Source organism: Serinus canaria, chromosome Z, assembly GCF_022539315.1.
Source record: "Serinus canaria isolate serCan28SL12 chromosome Z, serCan2020, whole genome shotgun sequence".
Lineage (NCBI taxonomy): Eukaryota > Metazoa > Chordata > Aves > Passeriformes > Fringillidae > Serinus > Serinus canaria.
The window spans coordinates 697,483-723,883 of record NC_066343.1 but is presented as its reverse complement, the minus strand read 5'-3'; the positions used below and the strand labels follow the sequence as shown (position 1 = coordinate 723,883).

At 36.9% G+C, this 26,401-nt stretch overlaps 1 protein-coding gene across 10 annotated transcripts in view; it reads left to right on the top strand.

The window, feature by feature from the left end:
- The first annotated feature begins 6,584 nt into the window (after nucleotides 1–6,584).
- The window catches only part of MEF2C (myocyte enhancer factor 2C), a 133,233-nt gene continuing 113,416 nt past the window's right edge, over nucleotides 6,585–26,401 (top strand). For 2 of the 10 annotated variants that reach the window (XM_050986519.1, XM_050986520.1), the window contains exon 1: nucleotides 20,258–20,835. The gene's annotated coding sequence lies outside the window, so the exon portion shown is untranslated. Of the gene's footprint in view, nucleotides 6,747–16,579; nucleotides 16,679–20,248; nucleotides 20,836–26,401 lie in introns of those variants that run through there. The other 8 variants (XM_030236646.2, XM_018920558.3, XM_050986518.1 and 5 more) reach the window with 7 other exon arrangements.

The following is a 26,401-nucleotide window of genomic DNA, read 5'->3' as shown; positions in this document are numbered from 1 at the left end:
TGTTAAGTCGAGTGCTTAAAATACCACAAATATCAGAATTATCTGCCATGCAGCTCTAAGCTAGTTGGGTCAATGCATACAGGCTTTTAATCACTTCCCCTCTTTGGTGCCAGTTTTCTGACTGAAGTCTCAGACAAACATACACAACCTGGTATTCTCCTGTCAAATTTCTTCTTAGCAGACCCACTATTTGAGCAGGCAGCAGGTACGTTACCAAGACTATCCCTGAACTTCTTCCATTATTCCAAAAATTGGTAGGTGTTAACAATCACTACTGAAAAAATTCTACATCTTCCCTTAACAGATATAATCTAGAATAGCCCTCCTTCTGCTCATTTTAAATTAGTGCTAAATCATCACAGAAAATCCGGCACAAGGCATATACCCCAAAATGTTAACTTTAAATTTGAATGGTTGAAATCTGAGAATTCATAAACAATGAAAATCTCAATGCAACTTGTGTATGTCTCTGGTCCCAGAACTACCTCAAATGGTAGCTTTCAAATCAACTGTTGGTTCATACAGGATGAAAGCATTAAAAAACAAGGAGGCCCACTTACTAATTTATTAGTAATCATCTTTTGTAGTCACTGGGACAAATGCAAAATAAATCTCTTATCCATTTAACAAAAGGTATTTATAAAATTGGAGATTTTATGTGTTTGGGAGACAACAGCAAAATATGAAAAATTATTTGTGCAAAGAAGAGTTGAGTCATTTTTACAAGAAACTGGGACTGTTCAGTGAAACCCCTATTTGACTGATCCTTTCCAATATTTATTATAAATATTCCTTTTCAAATAATTAACTTGACAATACAACATATTGCAGATCCACACTAAAATGATTTCATTCTAAAAGCTCATAACATTTTGAGGGTTTCAGTTTGCTTTTAGGTAGTATCTGTGAATGACTTCTTATCATAGTTTCATGTCAATTCTTGGGCAGCTATACTGGCAATTACTATGTATACAACATAGCAGATCAGTCTGTAACAAACCACGCTTGGGCAGAAAAGGTCACTATTTATTACTTTAAAGCAAAGTAAAGTATAATCAGTGTTAATTGTCTGCAATAAACATTCCTGGGGAACTTCTAATTTCTTTTCTATGATGACACTATCCTGGAGCACATTTAAAATAATGGACTATACATAGTCCTGTTCTTCCAGACTGCAGCTGTTTTCACTCCAGTGGTATAGATGCATTCACTTCTATCTCAAAATTGACTTTCATTTTTATTATTTTGACTGTGAGAGAATCTAATATCAGAGGTTTGTTGTGAGTTAGTTATTTGTAGTTCCTAGAGTGAACCTTATTATCAGCCCATCTCCTAATAGGTGTGTACCTACTCTGTATCTTCTATGTGAACTTCATGGAACTGAAGCAGTGCTTGTGAGTTAGTTATTTGTAGTTCCTAGAGTGAACCTTATTATCAGCCCATCTCCTAATAGGTGTGTACCTACTCTGTATCTTCTATGTGAACTTCATGGAACTGAAGCAGTGCTACAGCCTTCACAGAGCTACTCAAAGTCTGCTCTGCATGAGATGCCAAACTTGGGCCCTGCAGTGTCATCTCCTCCTTTACTGCCCCTATGCCCTGCATATTGAATTACACAAACATACTGGCTACCCAGCACTCCTGCATGTGTCAGAAAGTACTTCTTCTGACTACATGAATAACTTCTCCACACAGTTTCTTTTGCATTTTTAAACAAAATCTACAAATAGCAACATTTGCTTGTACAGTTGTGCATACAATTGTCTCAGTGTTTCAGCAGAACCAGTAACTCACTGCAAGGTCAGATTCTTCTCTCATTTACTTGTTTATTCTTCCCCTAGAGTGCTTTTAATTTTCTTTTTTTGAAAAGTTGTTTTCACTTTAGGGCATAAAACTGGAAAAGCAGAAAAACATGTTCCAAAGTTTTCCTTTTCTCCCACGCTAATAGGCATGCTTTTTCCAAGGCTGTGCCAAATGATCCTTGAGGTCCCTTCCAATGTGGTATTCTGTGATTCTAGGATTATCTTTCCTCCTGCTACATTTATGCCAAATCTGACTGGTTTTGCTACACAATATGCATCTGCCTCTGCCTACAAACAGCCACAAACAGAATTATTCCTGCTTAAACACTGTCTCTTCCCTCTGTCTCCTTCTCTACCTCACTGCATTTACTCCATTCTTTTTCATAAGGACCTACCTATTACCAGCACCTTGGGACCTACCTTAAGGACCTACCTATTTCCAACATTTTACTGTGCAACTGTTTTCTCAAATAAAGTTCATTTCTGTGAAATGTGGGTCACCACCATTGCCTACAACCACTTAAATTGGCAGATACCTCATCTTATCTATCTTATCCTGCCCTAAATATTTTCCTCAAAATTGTTCAGAATGCTGCAGCTAAATTCACTCTTTTCCTCTACTTTTTATATACCTTTCAATATTTTTTTTTTAGGGAAAAATCTCAGCTCCTACTCTGTATCAGGAAAACCTATGTAATGCTCTCTCTCTCACTTGCCAAATGTATATTTATCTCTTTTGTCCTTTCAGAGTTTGCACAGTGATAAAGGGGAAGCCACAAGCAAATTTGCCCATGTATATTTACTGCTGTATTGCACTTATTTGGGTAAATTTGTGAATGAGGAATTTCACACTCCATCACCTTGCTGCTGTAACTTTGTAATTCCCTATTGGAAAATCTCTGCTCCTACCAGTGGAAGCAGACTCCCACACCTTTTCTAGCCCAAATTTGAACCTATTTTCTTGTGTTCAAAATTCCTCAAACTTAGCTGGTTTTCAGTGAGTCAGGTTTCTTTCTCAGTCCTTTTCATTTGGGTATGCTTCAGGCATGGAAGGATCAGAATTTATGGCCAGTTTTTGCTCTGTTAGATCAAAAATAAGAGTAGGTTATTTTACTCCTTGGAGAGTTCCTTGTCTACATTTTGTTCTGCTGATAGTCTATAAGAGTCTTCACATAACTCAGCTCACTCTTCTTTTTACAGAAATACTACCTGCTCCTTTGTCATATTCTTAAAATTTTTCCTGGATTTTCCTCCTACTTATTTGTATTTTATCTATAAATTCAAATACATTCAATGAGTCTTTATTTTTCTGAAGTATGCCTAAATTGATGGTGCTAGAAAAGTGATTTGTAGAAAACTAAAATAGTAATAATAAGTTAGGCATATGATGATCTAGAGTTGTATAATATGCCCATTATCATACGATCTGTGCAGTTTTGTCATAGCTTTTTAGCACCTGAAAAACTGAACATAGGCCAAATGTTGAATCTCTATTTTGCGTGATGGAGAAGGGAGACAGATTTTATCTGCAATATGCTCAGGCTGACTTTCTAGCATTTTGGAAGTGATTCTTTAACAAATGCTAGGAGGGAAAAAAAAAAAAAAAAAGACATGTTGGATTAAAAAACTAAAAATCATAAAGCTGAGAACATATTACTACTGAAGATTTATGTGCCCAAGAGATACCAAGACCAATTTTCCTCATTCCTTTTTCTCCCCAAGGTCCGTGGTTAGGAAGAACTGGATTTTTACAAGTTACATAGAGTCAACAGGGCTAATCTTAGTTTCATCATTTCAAAACAGCAAATTCAACACCAGCTTTCACTGTATTTTGCAATGCACCTGAGCAATCCTTCAAGAACATGGCTGAATTTTTCTTTTTCAAGATGATGAGCAAGGTCAGAGGTCCCTCATCAACCTCAGGCTGAACATGTAGAGGTCTGAGTTGAGATTTGGTTCTCTTTCTACTTCCCCATTTAATACCCCAGCAACCTTGACCTTGTAGCAAGGTCAGGGACACGATGAAAGGGAAATGAAAAAATTGCCATGTGCGTTGCTTCCTTCTCTGGAGGCTGAAAGTTTCACCTCTCTGATATGCTTAGTTGGCTCAGAGTAAAAGTTCCTGAGAGCAATCACAATCCTAGGTCTCATGTGGCAATCTGCAGAGCAAGCAGGCCAGCCCACAGGCAGAGAACTCACTGAGGCTTTCACAGGGGGTCAGGCAGCTCCAACTTGCCTGCACTATGATCATACTTTTTAAATAAAATGATTATACACTTGTAAACAGATATCCGTAAATTAAAGTATAAACCTGATATGCAGAATCTGGCATGCAAAAAGGTAACAATTTTTAACACACATCAAAGTTTTACAGATTTTCTGCACAAATACTGTTCCAGCCTAATCAGTGGAAAAAAATCATTTGTGCCATCTGCACTCATCAGGGACTGTGCAGTGGACACAACGTGGCAAATAAAAACAGTAACAGTGGTAAAAGAAAATAACATGCAGGGATATATACTTGGCAAACCAAGGCTCTAAAACAGTAGCATTTCATAGAGAAGTACTGGATCTTTACAGAAAGAAATGTGTTCTTCTGATAGCAGTTGTAATTAACAAGGTATTTCATTGTTTCAGCCTGGCTAAATTGAAGAAAATGGTTTTATAAACAAAATTAGGGCAGGATTTTTTAAAAATGCATAAAAGATGTTAACTAATGGATAGCAATAACTAATTTTCATTTATTTTAATCACAGTACATTAAAAATATGCATCAGTTGTACCAATTAATAGGTGGAATTATGAGACAGTTTTGAGTTTGAGCCAAGGTAATATTGAAATACTATATTTGATCTGCAAAGGATCTTCTTCAGAATTATAGCTTTGAAAATTCAGTGTAGCTCATGCCAATGTTTCTTTTTCTGCATGGAAATATCAATAAAATCCCTTATTTCTCTTATCTCTATGCTTTGATATTTTAACTAAGTAGTGTGGCAGACACATCTTAAAAGAAAAATTATTATTTTGCTTTCCAGACATTTCTGGGTAAAAACCCAGAATAAGCTCCCTTATTTTCATCCATTTTTTCAGTTTCAAGACAATTGTTAAGCTTTCAACCTCTGTGACCTACTCCATAGTCACATGAGTGGCTATGATGGTTAAAAAGAGAAAATAGTCTGATTTCTTATCAATTTCTTCCTATTCCTTTTCTGGAAACATAGAAAACAAGACTAGACTAATGCAATAAGAACAGTGATTAAGTCTGATGGTGATGAGAACTATGATCATTGTTTTTCAAACAATAAAGGATAACGAGAAGTTTCAGAATTTGAATTCATTAGGACTTTTAGGACATTAATTTTAATCTAATAGAGTTGACAGGAGGCTTGAAATGAAACATTTGATTCTATCAAACATTATGAAAGCTCAAGATCTTTATTATGACAGATACGAGCCCCAAGAACTAAGCTTCCACATAGAAAATAATAAAAACACTTAATTATTTGGTACTTAGCTCTTGAACCCTGAATAACTGAAGTACATATTGAGAAAGCAGTACTTAAAATGTTTCCATGGATACAAGATGATGCCAATAAGGTCCATGTTCCTATCTGAAAGGGTGCCCCTGCAGAGACATAAAGCTTGGTGAGTGGTTGTTTATACAAGTAAGTAAATAGGAACCTTGTTTATCTTACAAAGAGCTCCTGATCTGCAATTGTTGCCTCATTTGTTAGAAAGGAACATTTTGCTCCTTCTAAATAGCATATCAGAGCAAAGTAGACACTATTGAATTTTTTCTTTAAACCTGCTTGAGTTTATGGCCTAGTTTTCAAGTGGAAAATGGAGTAACTAGGTATGTTGCTACCAATCCTGGCACCTGTGTTGGTGACTCTTTTTTTAACTCTGTGAGAAGACACACAGGTGTAAATCACACCTTTCTCTTTCAATTACCAGAAGCCATCTCCAGGAAGAAAAAAGAGAAAAAGAAAAGCAAGGTGCAGATATAAATTATAAATACCCTTAGTATAAATGAATTATAAATATCCAATAAGGTTAAGCATACCAAGTTTTGATCACTTCCCTCAAAAGACCCTCCATTTGCTTTAGGCCCCATTTTAAAAGTGACTGGGTCCTAGACTATTACAGCATAAGTGCTACAAACATGTGATTTTGAAATTCAGACTCTCGATTCTGCATTTTTTTTTTTAAATTTTGGGAATGAGATTAATACCTTTTATGTGATATGTTTAAGTTTTCTAATACTTTTTTGGATAAAAACCGCAATGCATTACAGAAGAGAAAGATAATAAACTTTAATAGTTAGCACAATTTACCAGCCTGAATTGAAATTTCTGTGTGCTGTGTTCCTATTTTTAAAAAGTTTTCTTCCAGCCACAATTAAGTGAACACAGCCTCATCTTGTTCACAGATTCTTCTTGGAATAATATAATTTTAACGTCTATTTAAAGGAAGAAATTTTTTGCCACACTTGAGCCTCTTGGCCTTCCTTCCTCTTGAAGAAGCAATTCCTGGGTACTGGATAAGACTACCGAGTAGATATTTTCCATTTGAACTGGCAGAGGACTTTTGAAGGGGGATGGCAACGCTCTGTTCATTTGCCAGCACTGACAAAGGTCTGCTTGTCAGTGATACCTTTTACAGCTAAATTTACTCAGGAGTGACAGAAGCAGGTGCACCTTGGCCTGCCAGACACTTGTGCACACACATCACACAGCCTACAGGTCAACATCCAAAGGAGAAAAAGCCTGGGTCTGCAGAGCAGAGGGTGAGTGAGGCAAACACAACCCAAACTGGGGGGCTCCTCTTCAAAGCCAGCTGGTCTGGCTTTATTCTACCGGAATTTTTTTACCTGATTTTTTTGATCAACAAAGCCCTCAGCAGGTGCTGACGGGTACAACTTCCTGGAGAAGCAGAAGGGCACTGGTGAGTTTTAATAGAAAAAAATATTAAATAACTATTCTTATGTCTCTGGAATGTTACGTTTACCACAGCGCTGGGTGATTCAGCTCATGGTTACACTTCCAAAGCTTTCTTCAAGAGAAAACAGATAAGTTTGTAGCGTGCTTTGCGTTTAACTTGATACAGTGCTTGATTTTATCTTCTGTTGCCAAGAAAAGTTTCTTTAAACTGACTGGATACTCATAGTCACTTTCTTTCCACTGTTTCTATGATTCCGAATGGAAAGAAAATAGAGGATTACAGGAAGGAACAGCAGAAGCTAGACAGCGCTGGCTGAGGGTGTACTCTGTACTCTCCATCTGCATCCCTTAAAATAAATGAGTTATCCTGGTAATTTCCAAACAAATCAAAAAGATTTGTTGTCTGTAGACTGCTCAGTATTTGGAACTTCAGCAGTCTTTCTAAGGCTTAGAAATTCCTTCTGAACATCAGCTAAGTTTCCTTTGTAATAAATGAGTGAAATTAACACTGTTTAGAGCATTTTACAAGACAATCAAGGGTTTCTCATGCAAACCGGTTGCCTTACACTAAAGTGAAATGTAAATTGTAAGCTACAGGATCCATGAGAGAAGTGCTTGATATGGTGCTTTTTTAAGATGCTGTGAATTTACAGATTTCCTTGTTTTAAAACCACAAATCATGCCTCTGTGTGTGTATTCCTTAATTTGCATAACAACTGAAAAATTAGAGGATGGAGAAATTTTCTTTCTTTTTTTTTTTCTAGAACAATAAGATTTCAATTAATGTAAAAATGCAGAAAAATATGACCATATATAAATTTTTTTTTTTGAGAGGAGAAAAGCAATTTTATTATTATTTCTATTTCAAGAACTCAGTCTTTCAACGGTTTCACAGTATTCATTACAAATAGTTGTGTTAAGTTGAAAACATTTATTTAAGTGAGCAAAGAGACAGAAAACTTAACCACGTGAATCTGTTTCAGTAAACAGATTCCATAGTCACAAGTCACTGCACAGCATAGAAGACCTTAATGGGGGAGAAAAAGGAATCATACGTCAATATACTGTTAGATTATTTCTGTAGTAGAGCTTCCCCACTATCAAAATAAATGACCAGCAATCGGTAGCCTAAGATTAGGCTGAATTATAATACCTGAATAACAACGCCCTGTTAAGCATCACTGATCTCTGGTTTTGTTTCTGCTAGGCTGCTTGGTGTGGGACCCACGCAGCTGACAGGGAGGTCCTACCTCAGCTGAGGTAGATCAGGCATAGTCGTCATACATTATCTTAATTTTCAGAGACAAGAAAATGGAGAAGACATTATTTCTGGTTTTGGAATGTGGTATATGAAAATAATCACGTTTTCGTTTTCTGCAGAGATATCCTACTGTATGTGAGAATAAAAGGCCAATAGGATAAAACATTACTAGTCGAAGCATAAAGTTAATTTCTAAATATCAAAGATATATTTTTCTGATCAAGTATGAAATGCAGAACAAACAAAACCCCCAAAACTAGAGCTGCCTTTAAAATGAGCAATGCCTGTAAAACTCTGCTCTTCTGTATCCCCTAAACAGTAATTAAAACAAAGCACTGTTAAATGCAAAGTCAGTAAATAGTAATAGCAATTCCTGGAGCTAGCTAGACCTTGTTCATGCCACACAAAACAAGAAAAAACATACAGCCTGCCGTTTAGAGCTTTTAGTTCTGTACTCTCTAAGTCCATCAGTATTTTGCTTTATTGATTTTCAAGACTTGGAAACAGTAATCAATGTGACAAACTCCTGGACAATTTAATGAAATTCCAGTGAAGTAAATTCTATATGTCACTGCACTGAGGGGAAAAGTATTTTGTGAAATGAAATTCAAGTATAAGAAGCTTTCCTTTTCTAGAAAAAGTTGTTTAATGTTTCAAAATATAGAGATTACTCACTAGATAATGTAGACCATTAAATTTAAATGAGTACCCTTAACTGGTCTTTCTGGTTTCTTATTTTTGCCATCAACAGATTTCAGCACATTAGAGAAATTCTGAAATATTTCTGTTATTAATGAAATATTGAGAAATTAAGAAATAGGAAAACCTCTTTTAATGCACTGAAACTTTATTACTTTCAGTTAGAAAGAGAATCACCCCGGTACATTATTTTATTTTTGTACCAACTATTCCCTATTAACTAAGAGTTCTGTGGTTAATTTTGTAAATTATGGCAATTTATTCTACAACTTTTTTCTTTTCTTTTTTTTTTTTTTTTAACTACAGTGTAGCTCAATTTTCAATCTTATGTTTTTCTTTCCCAGTAAATCCAAGTTTTAGTATATAGTGTATTTCTAGATATAGATATGCAAGGAGGATCTCTACATTAGTTTTAGCATGTAAATAAAAAAAGGGATTTAACCACAAAGCTTTGGTAAAAATCTCCATTTAGGAGATTTGCAATCTGGATTGTGTTCTTCAAAAGTTAATTCAAATTTTTTCATATACCGTTGCATCATATTTTAGAAGCATCTCATAACTTTCTACTCTCACTTACACTGGCAAAAACTGGGCACTTCCGACTCAAGGCAGTGAAGTTGCACATAAAAGTTAGATAAAATGAGATGTATGATAAAAAAAAAACAGTGGAGGAATAGAATGAATAGCTGTAATTACAGGTTCATACAAGAGTACTTTAAACATGAAAAAATTTCATTTTATGCTTCTATTTTAAAGTGTATGTGTGTGTGTATATATATATATATATATATACGTATCTGTGCATGTAATGTGTGTGTATGTACAAATATATATGTGAATTTATATATATAAATTTATCATTTTTCCCCCCTTGGTACAGTAGGCAAAACGTTATTCTAAAAAAGGTATAAAACTTTCTTCTTGGACCTTCATTAATTAATGTTTTTGTTCAGAATTTAATTGGCTATTAGTCTGAGACAGTAGCCATGGAAATCAAAGGATCAGACTACCATTGGGAGTAGTGGAGAACTCTCCTCTTTGTCAATCTTCTGTCAATGCAGAGAGACACTTGGAGCCTTTCCTGAGGGTTTTATGCTCCTGAGCTGCCATGGTGGCTGCAAATGGATGGCTTTGCAGCTGCTCCCCACCCCTGCACCCCACTGTGGCTGATTCCCAGGTGAAGAAGTACTCACATACCACTCCCAATGGCTGCTTGGAGCTCCACCCTCCTAACTCATTTAAAAAATTCTGTTGCTCTCTAGATTCACCATAAACTAGGTAACAAGGACAGGTCTCAAAGTATATCCCTTGTCACAGTGCACAGGTACACAAACTGCCAATGGGAGTTGTCCTTTTCAATTAAAGTGCTGACAATTTATTGGATTGTCAGATATGGGTTTCTTCCTTTGAAAGCAACTAAGCATTATGAGACAAGCTCTGAAAGCACCACTTAATAAATCTTCAAGAAAGACAAAAGCACAATGTTTTCTATGCTTAATTTTAAAGGCACTGCATTCTAAATCAAGTTCAAGAAATACAGCTTGCAAAGTATAAACCTCTAAATTTAAGCTAACATATGCAAGCTTAGTGGAAGTTGTAAAATAACTGCCCAGGCAAAAATAATAAAAATAAATTAATAAAATTAAAGAATGAATGACACAGCAATTACAGCTTTGTTCGTAAATATAGCTATATAGCATTGCTAGTTCTACATACATACTTAAAAGTTGTACTTATGACAGATGAAGTGCAATCCAATGTTAATGTAGCTGATGCACTGTATCCTGAAACATCTGTCAGGGCAAAAATGATAAAAGCTGAATAGTATGATACCAATGTGCTAAGGCTTTATCCTGCAAATCAAACATTTCTATTTATGGGTCACTGCATTCTATCTTCTGTTTTTAAACAAAAAAGATCTCCCCCAATAATTTTAATTTCTCTCTACTTTCTTTAATTATTATAAAAATTAAAATACAGAAGTACACAAAATAGATGCTTCCTATGGTTTTTGCTGTAGATACCTGCAGCATTCATTATTTTCCTTTACTTTTTAAAATCCTATGTGACTGTATGCAAATTGCCCTTTCTCTAGTACCAATCCATCTCCTGGATTTAAAATTATTGTACAAAGAATGCTTGGTAATAACAAATTATTGTTGTGTGCAGTAATTGTAAAAGAGTATGTTAACACTGAGAAAAATACAAGAGACTGTGAAACAATCTACTTGTATATCAAGAGATTGTTCCTACCCTTGCCAAAAAAAAAAAATCTGTTCATTTAATTTTGTGTCCTTGAACTAACTCAATGCATTATCCATTTAATACTACACCTCAATCTCACTGAAATGAGATTTAGGCTTGCATTCTTCCACAGAAATACAAGGGAACTGGCTTCTACTTAGGGCAAAGAAGCACTTGGTTCATTTGTTCTTGGGAAAAAGCACTCTTTCAATAGCTTCCCAACTGCTAGGTTTAATCTGCAAAAAGGATGTGGGAATTCCTCATTGTATCTCAATTTAATCCAAAAATTCCTAAGCCATTTATCCCCACTAGCAACAGTACTCTTGAGTTATTTCTGCCCATACTCCTATTGTCTTATCTTCCCCTACAAGAATATGTAGACTACAAAAAGACCCTTCAGTCTCACTCAGGAGACAGAAAATTTTCTTAGCTTCTTCCAAATATTTACCTATTCCGCAGCTCTTGCCCCTTTACCTGAGCAACAGCAAAGAAAACAATTCAGTCACATCCAGAGGTAAAGAGATTTTATAGCACAGAACTTCCAACTGCTGTAGATTTAAAATGTAAACACAAATATGAGAGTCACTATAACATATTTATTTGTTTCTGAGAACCTAAAACTAAAAAGGCTAACAATATATTATGTTAGTTCAAGAAGTTTCAATACATATTTGAATTAAGTTAATTGATTTTTTTAACAAAAACAAAGAAAACCCTGAAGTTGTCTTCATATGGTTTTTAGTTGCCTGAAAATAATAATAGTTTCCCGTTGAAGGAACTTCAATTTAGTAATCAGGTTTCTTCTTATAGCCATGTTAGGGTACCTATCTGTAAAGTCATTGCTTTGCTGCTCTGCTTGGTGCAAATTTGCAATAACATAAAAGACCAGAAATGGGAACTTAAATCTGTGCATAGTCATACAGGAGTGTACAAAGATGATCGAACTAGATCATATGGCAGTAACAACAATTTCAGATTAAATGCATCCAAACCAAAGTACAAATCCAAAGATGACCAGAGGCTTAGTTTCCTTTTAACATCAATAATATCAACTTTTTAAATTACTTTCATGGGAAGAGTTAAAAGCCCACAGCAGGATGCTCATGGAAGATTTAAATAGGTTAACATAAGTAGCATAATCATGTCTAAAAGCTGACCAACTATTGTGCAATTACATTTATGGTCATAGAAATTAAGAGATCTTCACTTATCAAGAAGAGCTGTCAACTTTCAAAAGTCCTCTCTAAATCATCTAATGAAATATTTGTTTTTTTGTTTGTTTTTTTTTTTTTAACAACAGAGATTTAGTATAACAGCAGTATAAATATGTCTTAGAAGACATATTTATAGATCAATGCTTGTGTTTGGAACTCTTCAAACACCAAACAAAACCATGAACTTAGAAGAGTTTGAAAACACCTAAAACCAGTGCATTTTGTCAAAATGTCCAGAGAATAACCTATTAGTTCTTGGTATATGCATGCAAACATATCTCTATAAAAACGTTTGATAGTAATACCTTCATACCCTCATTCCAGATAGTAATCTATCACTCTTGTATTCTATATTCAATTATCTCTGCTAAAAAATGTTGGATCATTGACCATTAACATTTGTGCATTATTACTCCAATTTTAGTTCCAGAAAATGGTATGAAATCAGAAATAGAGGCAAATGGTCAGAAAACAGCAAAAAACTGGTTGCTTACCTAAAATATAGCTCCAAGTCCAATCTGGAAAACTCCTGGGAATTATATTTTAGGGGAAAAAAATCCCAAATTTTGAATACTCTAAGAGATGCCTTTCATGTGTGACATTAGAATACACATCTAAAGCCAGAATGGGAAACCATATTGGCTTTCAGCAACAGGAGATGAAGTTGACCAACCTTTTTTTCCCCCCTTAGAACATGTTTGAGTCTGAATTCTGCTTGAATTGTGGCTAGGCGTCCATCCAAAACAAACCTCCACTTTGCTTGGCCCTCAAAACTACCATGAATTTCATTGTCTACACAGATGCAGATGCTGATCTAATTTGTAGCAGCTGCAGAATACTTAATTAAGCCTTTTCTGGCCATTTATGGCTGTCTGCTTCTGTATCACATCATCACTCAGTGCAAGATAGACAAAAGCTTGAGTGTCACACAATTAGCAAGGGGGTGCAATCATATTTTTTGTTTTAGGTTGTGCATTTTTTGTCAAAATATCTGAAAATATCACAATACCTTAGGCAATTCCATTTCTGGAAAAAAGGAGGAACACGCAGCCTAAAAAAATATTTTCCTAGTTTCCTACCAGCTTTTCCCAAAATGAAAATGAATCACAGAGAGATTCTCCTTATTCAGGGCAGGCAATCACATGAACAAATAAATGTGGTAAAAGGAATAAAAAGGGTGCTCCTTGCTTAAATGCTAATTCTGAAACAATCTATGTAAGCCTTTCCTCTCAGAGATAAGTAGAAGGAACTGCACTGGCGGGAACTTCTTTAGAAATACCCAGCGAATGATACAGAGGTTTAAGACTTCTAAAGCTGCATAAATTAACGACAAAATACAAAGTTATCTTCCTCTGGATCAAATCTAGAAGCTGTGAGAGATAACTCTTCTATATTAGCAATCGAGTTGAATAGTAAAGATACTGTATTTCTTGGGTGAAGGCTGTTTAACAATCTAGATAGACTTTAGTCACAGATGTATTAGACCACACAGTAAATTATGCTTCCACCAAATGCTTTCCTTTTGAAAATAAAAAAAAAATCTGATGGTTCTACATATGAAGATGCAGAATTATAGGCAGGAACACCAGTTCATGAAAATGACAGCATTTCCAAAATTATTCTTCAAATACATTCCTGTACTTAAACCCTATTAAGATGGGGAATTGTTTCCAAATTTCCACTCTAAGCTCATATTTGATCTATTTTTGTATTTTTGCATAAGGGGGGAAAAAATCCCATTTAGCTCGAAATTTTACCTAATTAACTTTACGTCAGAAGAGACTGGTGAAGGGATGTAGAATTGAAAACAGTTAGTGAGATTTGAGTTTGTCTGAGACTAAAGTTAACTTGCCAATTTCCTACTAGCACCGAAAATCTTCAAAGCCCTAGATGCATTTCTTTCAGGCAAGTCTAGACACATTTTTGGAGTCTTTAAACTTCAACGAGAGGTTAGTAGGTTAAATTCTTCCTATATTTACACTTAAGTAAAATCATGGGCTACAAGAGTTATAACCCTAAAATGCATATCTGTATAAATAAACCCTATACATTTGGTGGAACGTTGGCATACATGATAAGTACATTTGAATTACTGAGAGATAGTGGCTGGTACAGGAACTGGGCTTAGAGCAAACCCAAAGATTAATTTTGAGACAGAAGTTGGATCTTGGTGGCCAGTGACATAGAGCTGAGCTTCCATTTTAGTATCTCAGCCTGTCAGAGTACACTGGATTTCAACAGACTTCAGGGGACTTTGGAGCAGCATCCATAGCATCCATGTTCCACACTGAGCAGGAGATTTGGGATTTCTATAGCTATTTACTTCCTTCAGATGCCATTTCAGTCTCATTTTGAAGAAAAATTTTTAAAAATATACATACCTTTAAGAATTACTTATTTTTAAAATGCATATGAGGCAAGAGTAGACACAGTTTTAATTCCAATATCAGTCCATGTTGTCATTAACCAAGTGACAAATACTATTTTAAATACTATTTTTATACTCTTTAGGACAAATTTAGTAATGTCTAATCTTTGAAAGAAAATGTAAAATTTGTCTATGAAGAAGTTATCTCCTATCTCTAGTCTGAAAACAGTTTTTTAAAAATTACAATTAAAAAATTTCTTGGATAAAAAAATATCTTTGAGCAGGTGTTTATGAGATTTTTAAAGGACAATAGCAACTTGCAAACTACAGTTTCAGAAACTGCCTTTGGTAACAATGAAAGAGTGCAGATTACTAGAACTGGATCAATTTAGCAAAACAAACCCCCTTTTCATTGTTGACTTAACACATTTGGCAGCCTTCTTCCCTCTAAAATCAATCTCTTCCCTGCAAAGGCCCTGGAAAATATCAGCAGGGGAGCATAAAAAAGATCTCTTTATTAAAAAAAAAAAAAAAAAAAAAAAAAAAAAAAAAAAAAAAAGAGATGTGGAGAGGAGAGGGGGAGAGGGGGAGTGGTAAATTGAAAAAACATCTTTCCAAAAGGCTGGAAACTAACAGATAATGGTCCTGTGTTAGTCGAACTCCAAGCCCTTCATCTAATCTCACTCATTCCACGGCTTCCATACCAGCCAGCGGACACCGATCTGTCCCCTTCGCAGGACTGTCGTGTGCTGCTGGAGCTTCCCGAGCCTGGCCCCACACGTTTGGCCACTCCAAAGCCCTCTGAAGCCCCGGGACCCTGGCTCCGACCACCCACCACCCACCCTAGCGCGGCTGGCGGGGAGCAGCCCCTGCTCCAGCCCGGCCCTGAGCTGACGGGACCGGCAATCCGGGCTCCGCTGAGCCTGCCAGAGTGGCGACTCCCACTTGTTCCAAAGGTCGGAGCCGTGGCCAAAGGCTCTGAACAGGCTCCGGAGGGGCCCGACGAGGGCAGTTCTGCCGGGGGAAGCGGGGCAGCGTTCTTCTTCCAGCCTCCTCAGAGCCGGCCTTTGGTCAGGACTTCCCAACCCTTTGCTATTCCCGACCAGTTCCACATAGCCATAGGCTGCAGCAGAGCAGCCACTGCTCCCGCCCTCGCCGGCACCACCCGCTCTGGCGTCAGTCGGCGCCCGGCCGGCTTTACACCGCCTCCGCACCGCCCCAGCGCCTTCCCGTCAGAGCGGGGGCGACGAAAGGGCGGCGGCCGCAGCATCGGCAGCGACCCGGGACCCCCTGGCACTCGCTGCCCCGCCCGGCGCCGCCAGAGCCGCGGAGCAGGAAGAATGGGGCCAGAGAGCAGTGTCTCTACCTACTCCTGCTGGGATACCCGACCACCTCATCAGGAGGGACAGCCCAGCCCGTAGAAATTATGAGTCAATAAATAAATGATGAGAAGCCCGGGTAATGTTGTGTGCAGGTGCGAGGGATTGGAGCACAGGCCAGAAAGGTCACCCCTCAAAACCAAGTCGTTTCGTTTGGGACCCCCTCTACACTGCAACTATGCAGAAAAAAATGAATATTTGGGGTAAAAAAAAGCTCAGTGGGTGCTGCCTAGTTGCCTTCCTCAAAGGATGCTCAAGGAGATGCATGTCTGGAGTCAGCACCAAAGCCCTTTACAGAAGGAACAAAATTAATATGCCAAATTTTACCACTTTATAATTCACCCCGGCCTTTTAAACAGGCATTTATTAAACAATGAGATGGCTGTGTTTTCCGAAATGCATGTCAAAGTATAAATACCAACTGGAGGATAAGTACAGCCTGCGATCAATACTTTTGTAATTTTACTGATAGTGTAGCATCCCTAAGGTAGGATTTAGATGGAGTTTGTAACAGCTTCTGAAAACATCAAGCTACTTAAAAGTAAGATAGGCCTAAGTGCGCATCAGTAAAGATTCATATTCTTTTTAGAAATTACTTCATTAATCTCCTAAAATATATTGAAGGTTTGAATTTTAATAATATGCTACTTTTTTTGCTTTTAAACATCCAAGGTGCCGAACACGAATTGTAAACTGTGAAGTAACTACCATGGGAAAGATTAAGTAAAGCATTGGAGGCGGATGATTTTGACAATAAAGAGGGTGTATGTGGTGAGTGTTTAATATTTTTTACATTTAATATCATCAAGTACTATTTATTATCTTTAGATTTTTGCTCAAAGCAAAACTTGGAGAGCAAAGCTCTAGTGTGTTATATACATACAAGTACACCTATGTAATCATTGCATGATGTGTGTGGTGATAACACCATTTTAGTAATGGCATGCCATTTTATTTTAAGTTAATATGTCAGCAGTGCATACCTTGCAGATGTATTTTTTTGCAATTAAACAATTTTGCAAGGAATCATGTATGTGTTATCTCATTGCAGAGGTTTACAAAGCAATTAATTTGTGCTCCTGGAATACAACCCTGCTATCTTTGAAATTATCTGAGTTTATATTTTTGTTTATTATAAAAGCATATGGTTTGAGGGAATATTCTGAATGAATGAAGAACAAATACAGTACAGCTGAATAATCTTGTGGGGTAGATTAATCTATAGCCTCGATTTCTCTCAGGGTGGGTTGCTGTGGCAACCGCCCCAGCTCACTTTAAAATAATTTCATAAAGCTCTCTTCAAGAGCTGCACCCAGCGTGGGCCAAGTTTAAAAGCAGCCAGACATGGCAAGAAGAGTTATACTGTGTTTCTCTTACAAATAGGGAGGTGGTGGAAGAAAGCAAGGTGTAGAGTGGAGTGGGTTTTAGCAGAACTTTAAACAAAAAATAAGAACCAAGCTAGCCCAGGGTTAAGATGCAAAGGGTATGAGTAATTTCATAGTAACTTCACTGCTTTTCAGTTTAAATACTAAGCATGTATTAAAGCATGTAAGCTGACTATCTCATTTGTCCTAAGGGAAAAATATATTCTGCATCCACAAAAGAACAAAAATATACTTTGATAATCATCTTCAAAGGAAATGTTACCTTGAAGTAATCACACTTGTAATGGAAAGAGATATTTGGATGCATTCTTTAATAAACCTTTGGAGATCTGATTTTATAATTATTACGTTATGACCGATGTCTCATGTTTTAAGACACTGCATGCCTCAGGTGGTAGATTGGGGAAAAAAAATTGTCAGCAGATCTATGTATGGACTGTGGACAGCAGAAAAGCTGTTCACAGAAATTTCTTGTGCCAGAAATTTGAAAAGGGTGCATTTGTGGAGATTCAGTACATGTACAGACATTAGAACAAAGGGTTTTTTACTGTTTGAAATTATTTCAGGTTTTTAAATTAAATCCAAAGAGAGGGAAACAAAAACACCCAAACACTTCAAATTATGCTGCATAAGTTCATGCCTTGTCTAAACCTGAAAGGAGTGACAAATCCTCATCTCTCCCCTTATATCTGTTTTTCCATCTGGCATCTGAATCCTGTTGTAAAAATCAAGATGTCCTTTACATGGATTTGATTAATTGTGCTCGTGACAAAAACTTGGCATGGCTTTAAGGTGCTCCAGTATGTGAAGGTCACTACTATAAAAAGATTAGACCACAAGTGCCCACATGGAGGTGTAGCTGAAGTTCTAAACTGCTGTATAATTTTATTTTCTGAAATATTTGCTTACTGTAATAACTACTTTCAAAATATGACAGTACTCATGTTCTGTCTTGCCAGTTGAAGGGCTGTGTTACCAACTAACCAGACACCAGAAAACTTATACATCCTGCACGAAGTAAATCAGATGCCAGTCATTTTCAGTTAGAGCACAAATGTGTCAAGTCTTAACATAATTTTCTATTTTTTGCCACTAAGAATATACAAATATTACTGGATAGTTGGGTGCCGCACTGGGAGACCAAAATTGTCTATGGAAGAGGTATTGCAAGGGTACAACCTGTGTAACTGCTATTTCTTTCCTGCCGTGTTTCACAGCAGACCTGAAACTGAGAAAGTATTTCTTTCCCAGTGTTTTTGAGGCTGGATTTCAGAACACTAACACTACCGTGCATATGTGCCTCTTACCACTGTGTACAGTGTGCTTCACTTGTATCTGATTGCCTGGTGGCTCTGAGCACATCAGTATCACTGCCATTATTGGTGTGGGTATACATGCAGCATGTAGTGACATGGAGAGTGGTGTACTCTCATCCAAACAGACCAGGACACGGATGAGACCCTCAGTATTCTCTAAGGGTTTGCATTGTGAGCAATTGCAGGGTGCTTAGAACTACCTGAGCTTTATTTTGCTCTGACTGCGCTTTGAGCATCCATGTTTTAAAGAGTACAGTTGAACTGAAAAGGTATTTATTCACTGTCAAATGCTTTGGAAGTAGGTCAGTGGCCCAATGAGATGTTTCTAGCGGAAAAGACTGAGACCAAGGACTTGTATTAAAATAACCCAAATATATATTTATTTCTGTGTTTGAATTAAGCCGTTTGGTTTTATCATGTATGCTGTTTCAGTACCTTAATCTATCATAAAAATAATATCCTGTGTCTTTACAAACTGCCCTGCTCCTCCCAAAGGAACATAAAAGTTGGCTATCCGCACAAAAATTTTAAAAGTATGTGCAAAATCCAGTTTTACTCAAATAACTGCATGAGTTTAATCTGGATTCAAACTCTCAGTGCAGTCCTTTCAGTCCAGTTTTAGAAGCAACTGAACCTTTTTTAAAAAAAAATAAAGCCCGGTCCACACACAGCGTGCTCTCCATGCTGCATTTCTGCGGGTGAGTCTGACATGAGACCGTCTCCGGCTGCTTCTCGTGGCCGGGACCTGCTCGAGGAGGCGAGCGGGCCCGGATCTGGCCGCTGCTCATGGCGGAGAAAGCACCGCGGAGCCGGCGCAGCGCCAGAGCAGCTCCCCGTGCCGCGGGACGCGGAGCCGGGCGAGTTGGGAAAGTTGGGCTGCTCAGCCAGGCGCTGGTCTCGGAAGGGGGAGTCCAGCCAAGGGGCTGGGCGGGAGGTCTCGGGGGCGGGGGCGAGTGCTGGAGGACCGCAGCCGCACTGGGCTCCGGAGGCGGCGCAGGGGTAGGCGCCCTCTGGGTTGCATAGGAGGCCGTGGACCGGCTGCCCCCTCTCGGCGCCCGCCCCTCCCCGACGGAGGTGAAGCCACTCCGAAGGTACCGCCTCGCGGGGTTGCCGGGCTTGCAACAAGCAGGGACGTTCCGAGCCCTGTGTTCCGCAGATCCCCGGGTACGGCGAGCTTGGTTACTGCCCCGCAGCCGGGACCTGAGTGGCCGCGCTGACTGGCCGCAGATGCGCTGCCGCGGGCGGTGCGCGCCTCCCAGGTTCACAGCCCTCCTGCCTTCCCTTCGCACGCTGTGGTACCTCTCCAGGAGGGGGAAAACACGCACCGGCTCGCCGCCTTGTCTTCGCTTTGTGTAATAAAGGATGTCATTAGGTTTGCGTGTGGCATATGCCATTACCCCCACCGTTAAACTAAAATTAGCAAAATGTCAGGAATGGAAAGATTGATTCACCCAAGATGCAATTATCATTTAAAAAGTGCTTGATTGAGGTGCTGATGCTCAGTGATTTATTCTGCATACCATATACATAATTAAAGTAGTGTAGTGGAGCAATTTATCAATCTAGTTTAGACTAGAGGGGCAAAGAGCTGCTGCCGCTGCTGCTGCTCTATGTTTGTTTTATTAAAACGCTTTCGGGATCTGATCCCGCCCCCTTTTTGCAAGACTGAAACTGATTATTTCTTCAGCTCGGGATGAGAGAGAGTCATTCGTTTGGGATTGTGGGAGAGGTAGAGAAATAGAGACACGGAGAAAGAGATGAAAAAGGAGGAAGAGAGAGAAGTAGAAAAGGACACCTCACGAGGAGCGTAGTTTGAATCCCTTTCTCGCCTCCCCCTTCCCCTCCGCGATGTTACAAAGGCTGTGAGCTATTCGCCTTTTCCCATTCGCCTGCTGCCACTTCCTTCCTGGACGATCTCAGGACGAGTCCGGTTACTTTTAATCCGACCAGCAGCTCAGCCACTTTCTCCTCCTCCACGCAGCACACACGCGCACACGCGCGCACCACACACACACACACACGCACACGCGCGCACACACCCCAGGCATCTTCTGGCTGCTTATTGGATTGACTTTGAAGGTTGTGTGTGTGATTCAAGGCGGCTGCATGTTGAACCAGGTGGTGAATATTTAAGACTGGAAGAAGCAAAGGGATTTTTTCTTTTTCCTATGAAAGGAAAATATCTGAAGGACTAGTCTGATCAGCCAAACAGCTAATTGTTTACAATGTAAGTACATGTGAAATTCAGCGTCAGAATAAAATGTAGTGAGCATGGCTCAAAAGCTCTAGGTACATTTCCTACCGCGTTTGAAGAATGAATCAGTCATTTTATGTAAACTGGAATTGAGGTTGCCTGCAGACTTTTAGTGTGTGACTGTGCAGTTGCTTAAAAGTAGCTTGCTAAACAGGAGTTAAATCTCTAGTAAATTATGGCGAACTTGTCTCTATCAGTGTCATAAGTGTTTAAACTTTGATGAAGTTAGTTTACATAATTTATGTGCTTGATATTATGAAGTATTGGAACCTTGTTTGATTTAGATGGCTCTTAGTTGATTTAAAAGCTATGACCTTGTAGTGCTTGCACTCTGATTTATCAGACTCGGGAAACAATCTAGTTTCAGTGAAATGCTCTTAAACTTTGTTGTATCACAGGCTCTTCAGTCTTGAGTTTATGTAGTGCATGCTTGCAAGTGCTCAACTTTGTACATCTTTCATCTGAATTACTTACGTTTGAGATGGAAAGACCCCTTGCATTTATGTGGGAACTAAAGGGATGGTCTGCAAACAGATTCTGGAACAATATGCCTTGGTCTTAAACAGTACTTTGAGTAATCTTTAAATTTTTTAACACAAAGGAGCTAATCAGAATTACAGAACTAGCTGACATGATGGCAGTACAACCACTTACAGGCTAGAATAAAGTTTAATGTAAATGAGAGACTTGTATGATTGTTGTTGCATTATGTAATTAGAATACTTATTATTTCCCATAAAACTTAGTGGGACCTTCTGTCAGCCTGAAAAATAACTATAAAAAACAATCTAATAATCCCATTTCCATATTACTACTACTAACAATAATAATAATAAAAAGCAATGCAGCATGGTGCAAAACAAAACTTAATGAATCATTGTGGGTATCTAGTGTTATCTTTTATAGAAAAGTTCTATTTTCTTTATTGTGTGAAACAATTATTATTAACAAATAACTACATACTTAAATAAAAACTGTAATAGACAATTTAAGACTAAAGGTTTCAGAGAATTAAACAGAGAAAGGCGCTTTATGAGTACTTTGCTGATAATCACAAAATAATAGCTTTGACACAAAATTTTCCTTGCACTTATCTGACAATCACCTTAATGGCATATGTCCTAGTTTCATATCTTTATTTTAAAATAACTATAAGATGAATGATAAACAAACTATTTTAGAAGAAACTTCTCATTTAGCAGACTAGATTTCTTTCACTGGCACTTTTCTGCTATTGTGTTGAAGAGTAAAGTTTTATATGGAGTGTAATAACTAATCCCTAGATGCTTGGCAGGGCATGGAAATAGTACCACCTGTGAACCACTACTCCAGCACCTCTGTATTGCACAAATACTAATTTTCATTTCAAATGATAAGTCATATGATTTTCCTGGGGATTTGTTATTTTGTGAACTGTATTTATTACAGGATTTCAAGTACCTTACTTTAAGCCCAAAACCCACGAAACTTTCTTACTTTATTAGTTTCCTTAAAATATCCATTATATTATTCTTTCTGTATTAACGAGTACATAATTCATAATGAGCCTAAGCTGAAATATCTGCTCACACATCTGTCGTTTTGGAAGTAATAGAAAAATTTCTTGAAAAATCACTTAAGACAATGGCCCTTAATCCCAGGTGTCTATTTTCGTGGTTGTACATGTACTTTTATTTTAAAAACTTGCTGTTCATATGTATTTATACAAATGTGCTCTACACAGTATGAGAGGGTAGCTCTGGGACCTGAACATGGAAAGATTCTTTCATACAAGGAGTTCTTACACAACTAGTCCCACTGTCAATGCTGAGACTACTTGTGAGAAAATGAGCAAGTCACAGGGATAACAGTTTACAGGATCAGGACCCAAAGAGACTAAATCTCTTGCCTGTCCTAAAGCTTCATGGGATGTAAGGAATGTCACTTTCAATGTCCTATAAAAGAATGCCAGGATCAGATACTGTCTGCATCCTCTTAAGATTATTTGACCTAGAAAAAAGGAAATGTGAGTTTAGGAGCCTTATTAAAATTGGTACTAAGTGATGAATAATGTGGGAGATTAAGTCTTTTACAATTATGTTCCTGAGTTTCTAGTTTTGGACCATAATAAGAAAATTAATTCAAATAACTCCTTACTGTGAATTTTCTTCCAATATGGCATCCAGATTTTTTTTTCTTTTTTTAAAACATTTCATCTACCTTTAACATGTATATTTAAAACCAGAGATATCTTTCTTAAATGGGTCTTTTATAAAAAAATGCTTATACTGTTACAGACAAAGAGAAATGAAGCTTCCTGAAGCTTTTCAAAAAAGTTTACTTAAGAAATGTTGTGGTAACTCATTATTCAGTAGATAAAAGTAAGTATATAGAAACTTAGGAACTGAGCAGAAGTTGAGAATAGAATATTTTGCCTACTTAATTTTTAATTTATTGTTCATCAGGATAGTTTAGTTCATTTCCAGAGACAGCTGAAGTTATTTCTACATTTCTTTAAGGAAGAAGTCATTAATTGTTACTAAGCTCTTGAAAGAAAACATGCTTGGTGTTTGATACATTAAGGGCCATTTTTATCTGTTTAATATAACTATTCAAAATTGTGTGATAATTTTTGCAAAAATCAAGTAAGGTGTATTGGTACTTTTTTGAAAACACTGATGATGGAGATGAATCTACATAAGCTGTTATGTAATTTCCAAGAATTTATAGTCCTTGCTTCAGCATCTTGAATAATAACCAAAACACTTATATTTTTTATGCATTTTAAGTTTTTTAATTTTGCTATTTGATATCAGCAGAGAGATCCTCATTTAGGCTCTGTAATGACTTAGGTACAAAATATTTTAAAAATAATACATTAAATTCTGAAAGCTAGAAAACTTCAAGCTTAACAAACAGAGTTAGAATTCTGATATTTAAAAAGGATGAAAATAGAATTTTGGATCCTGCTTCAGAAGCAAAATGGATTCAGAAGAACTTTGGTCAGCAAACACTGATGGTGCAAGAGAAAAATTGAAAACTGAATTTTTAAACTATTTTTAGAAGTAATTATTTGAGTCCTCTGACCAGCTTTAAGGTCATTTTCTTAGAACTGATGATCAATGATACATGTGGACAGGTGATTAAAATCTAGTGTCTTCAGCCCTCCACTTTAATGCCACTGTCTCATTGATTGCAGTGCAGAAGAGGTTGTCTATTCACTGAGATCTGTCATCTTTAGGAAATCAGACCAGCTTATGGGGCGATTCACAAAACCAACAGTGACAACAAAGTCTTATGTGCCTTACAAAAGAAGGATTAGGCAGTTCACATGTCATTTTGATTGGACAGCAATAAAAGCTGATTGCTGTGGCATAGCAAGGCACACTTCAGTTTTAAGTGATTATTGTATGAGACAACTAGAACTCTGTTGCTTAGTCATTGTTAAATGTAATTCAAATCAAGGAAAACTCAATTTTGACGTTACTGGATTTGTATGACTTTATAGTGAAAGTATAGCCACTTGTAGCATTGTTACACAAATGTTATAAAAACTTCTTAATGCACCACTTTGGGGAAATACAATTAAAATGTGGTAGATTATTGTTCTCGGATTTTTTAAAAAAGATATTTGTCTAGATGTTTTCCTGTAATCACAATTTAAAGTTACTGAAAGTGCCTAGGATCTTAAGAGTGTCTGGGACTATACTAAATTCAATGCACTTAACCGTATTACGAGCAGAGGAGAGTGCCTAAAATGTGTCAGGATTTCACAGATTTATCAAAAATTTTAATACTGAACAACAACTAAAGAATCTTATTTTATTCTGTTATTTTTAATATAATATTGTATTTAATACAGTGTTGTAAAACTATTATTTGTGTTGCATGCGTGTAGCCTGATTTGAAAATAGCCAAGAAATTAAGTGCTGCCCCTATATTACTATATATGACATTTATCAGTGAGAATAGTTTTTTTGTAATTGCAGAATTTAGTTATATTGTACAGCCTTTACATTTAGAAGTATGAAAATAGAAAGCTGATAACTTCTATGATAATTTCATACAATATTTCAAATGAACTCTTTTTTTACCCAACTGATGCCTCCTAGTGTTTCACATAATAAAACACTAATGAGTCAACCATAAATGTAAACATTGTTCTTTCATTTTCTTCATCTTATGTGGTACATAAAATTAATATTTATGTTTTTAATTTTGTATGTGTTATTTTAATCAGACAGGAAACTCACATAAATTCAGATGTCTTATTTTAATGGAAACTGAAGGTGCCTTTTTTATTTCCTTTCACTATAGCTCAGCCTAGTTGTGTTTTGAAAAGTTTAAGTTGAATAGAGTAAGTTTTCTTTTTCTCCTTTTGTTTCCTATGTGCATTAAATGAATTTCTCAACAATTTATTATAAGGGTCAAATTGGAATTTTAAACATTTGCTAGCATGACGCTTTGAAAAGTAAGCCCTAAAATAGGCAATCAATGCAGTTAGAGAAATGTTTGAAATGTCCTAAGGGACCTCACAGCCAAATAAGATTAAAAACACTGGTCTGCAACATGCTCGCTCACTACAGTCCTCAAAGAATAGTTATCATATTTTGTAGCCATTCCTGATTATTTTACTGTTGTATGATCAAGAAAACTGTGTGAAGACAGTTTTCAAATTCACAAAATGTGCATCTTACTCTTTTAGTTGTGTGTGTAGATGAGCACTACTTCTGAAAAATAGTTCATTTGCATAAAACATTGAGATGGAGTCTGAAGTGGTAAAGAAAGTGTCTTTTTCTTACAAGTGCAGTCTGGTTGTATAACTTCTGAACGTCTCAAAAAACCACATTCAGCTCTATCATACAACAGTAAAATTTTTCACCTTTTATTTTATGGAAAAGTTTAATTTTCAAAAAGTTATCTAGCATCAATGCGACAAAACAAAACCTATGGGCCTCACCTGTATATTGGGTCTGTCAGGTATGCTCTTAAAATGATAAAGAAGCAGCCAAGACTGAGAATACTCTTACACAATTAATGCCACAGTTTTATGTAAAGTATGAGATCAATTTAGTGAAAATTGAATTGGAAATAAAGCCTGTTATTCTAAGAAAAGAAAAGCAGTGATATTCCTTTGTACTTATTCTGTTAAAGAAGTTTTAAAGATATATAAAGTCAGTTTGCAGTTAAAAATCAAAGTTCAAGAGTTAATATGAGTAACAAAAATTTGTGTCTTCTCAATGTACATATGATAATTAAGGGGCCTACTTACAGAAAAATTCTGACTGAATGCAGAGAGTTAAATCTATATGTGCAAATCTTGGTCATGCAAATTAGCATCTGGTTTTAGAACATTTTAAAAGTGCGTATTTTAGGATTGTGTTTTGCCATCAGTCCTATTAACATAGCATTTTTCTCTCAGTAGTTTTAAAGTGCAAAGAGATCTTTACAAGATCAGTTATTTATTTAACCCAAGAAATATCACATAGAAGCCTATCCTTTAAACTTCCTTGCATCTTGAAAGTGTTTCAAAGTATGCAAATGACACCTGTTATTCTGT